Genomic DNA, 2,277 nt, shown 5'->3' with positions numbered 1-2,277 from the left:
CTCTATGCAGTCTACGAAATGCCTGATATGAGATGTGTTATAAAAATGAAATCTTGTGGTGTATTATTATGATTTGATAATATATAGGTTAAACCTATAACTCACCAACATTTTTGTTGATGTTTTAAGCATGTTTATTCTCAGGTGATTATTAAGAGCTTCCGCTGTTGCATACTAAAATAAGGACAAGATTTGGAGTCCATGCTTGTATGAAATTGTGTAAAAACTGCATTCAAGAAACTTATTTTTGATGTAATATATTCTTATTGTAAACCATTATGTAATGGTCGTGTGTAAACGGTATATTTTAGATTAACATTATTTCATAATCTACGTAATGCTTTTTAAACCTTTATCAATAAAATAAAGGTTATGGTTGTTTTAAAAATGAATGCAGTCTTTGAAAAATGTCTCGTATAGAGGTCAAAACCTCGCGACGAAATCAATTAATATAGAACGTTTATAATCAATATGAACGGGACATTTCAGTTGGTATCCGAGCGTTGGTCTTAGAGAACCAGAAATTTGCATTAGTGTGTTTTATCGAGTTCGTTAGGATGCATTAGTGAGTCTGGACTTCGACCGTGTTTACTTGAAAAACGATTGCTTAACATTTTTGTTGGAAACTATATATTGTTAACATGTAAATATTATGTGATATATTAATCTCTTAACGTGTTTGATATTGTGTGTTAGATGTCTACCTCTAGTACAAATCCCATCGACTCACCTAATAATAATGAAGAGTCGAATATAGTTTGGGAAGATTCACAAATTCCCGAAGAGGAACCGGAAGAGGAGGAACCGGAAAAGGAGGAACTGGAAGAAGAGGAACCGAAAGAAGAGGTTCCGGAGGAGGAAATATTAGGAACCATAGAAAAACAGATAAATAAAAGAAAATCCTCAAACAATGGACCAAAGATAAAAATGGTCAATGGTGTTTCCGCCGAGGAAGAAAAATATTGGGAAGATTACCAATTTTTCGATGAATTGGATCCCAACGAGGATTCCGATGATGTTATAGAAATTACCTCGACCCAATTTGAAGAGGCAAAAGAAAATAATAAGGGAAAGGGCATCAAAATAGAGACAACCCGATAAACTTTATATGTAACGTCAACACCCGTATTTCTTAAGTTGTAACAATAACCCGGGAACCTCTAAGCCACCAGGTTTTTCTAAACCATTTATGAAAACAACGGCTCGTATTAGAGGAATGTGATGACCAGGAAATTTTAGACCAAATTTAAACTAAATCTTTATATGATTTCGATACGATAAGCAAAGTCTGTAAGGTTGAGTCTCAAAAATTTTGAATTATGTTATGAATTCATTTGACCTTCGACTATTCCCGACGATTCACGAACCACTATCTGTAAATAAATACATATATATTTAAATATATATATAAATTTGAAATAGAAACTTATATGATTTAATTCATTTGTGTAAATAAAATAATATATGATATTACTATATATATATATATATATATATATATATATATATATATATATATATATATATATATATATATATATATATATATATATATATATATATATATATATATATATATATATATGATTTAGAATTTATTTAATAAATGCTCGAAGGGCTCGTTTGTCATTTTGATAGTTATTAATCAAGTTAGAAACGAACTTATGTGATTTTAAAATAAACGGTGATCCGATAATGGATTTTATAAATTATAGACTTAGTAGAAAATGTATTTAGGAGCTATTTGTTAAATTTTAAATTTTTTTATATTTTACTTGGGGTTGGGAGTGAATAATTAATGTAATTTTTATTTCATAATTAATGAGTAAATTTTATACCATAATGACCAAAATAAATATAAATAATTACTGTGAAAATATAGGATTTTTCTGAACACTTTTATTCACCACTGAGTTACACAACGGAGTACGATATAATAGTCTGTGAAAACTGTCGGCACATAAATTTAAGGAATGTGGCTGCATTACTATTAGAATACTATGCTTGATTATTAAATACTGTGTTTGATTCGATCCATTTGATATTTATATTTAGATTACTATTTGCGACTGTGTTTGATTGATTAAACACTATACGGAGTATTACAAATGATTGAAATATATCCATCTCCTTTCTTCTGCCTTCTTAAACTCCATCCATTCTTTATGTTTTCATTCTAAACTTACAAGAACCACTCACACATTCTCTCTTTCTTTATTTCTTACTTCCTTGAGAACCCATCACTATATTCACAACCGACACCACCTAGTATCACCA

The sequence above is a fragment of the Rutidosis leptorrhynchoides genome, chromosome 3, assembly GCF_046630445.1.
Source record: "Rutidosis leptorrhynchoides isolate AG116_Rl617_1_P2 chromosome 3, CSIRO_AGI_Rlap_v1, whole genome shotgun sequence".
In the NCBI taxonomy this organism is placed as follows: Eukaryota; Viridiplantae; Streptophyta; class Magnoliopsida; order Asterales; family Asteraceae; genus Rutidosis; species Rutidosis leptorrhynchoides.
This window is presented reverse-complemented; position numbering follows the sequence as displayed.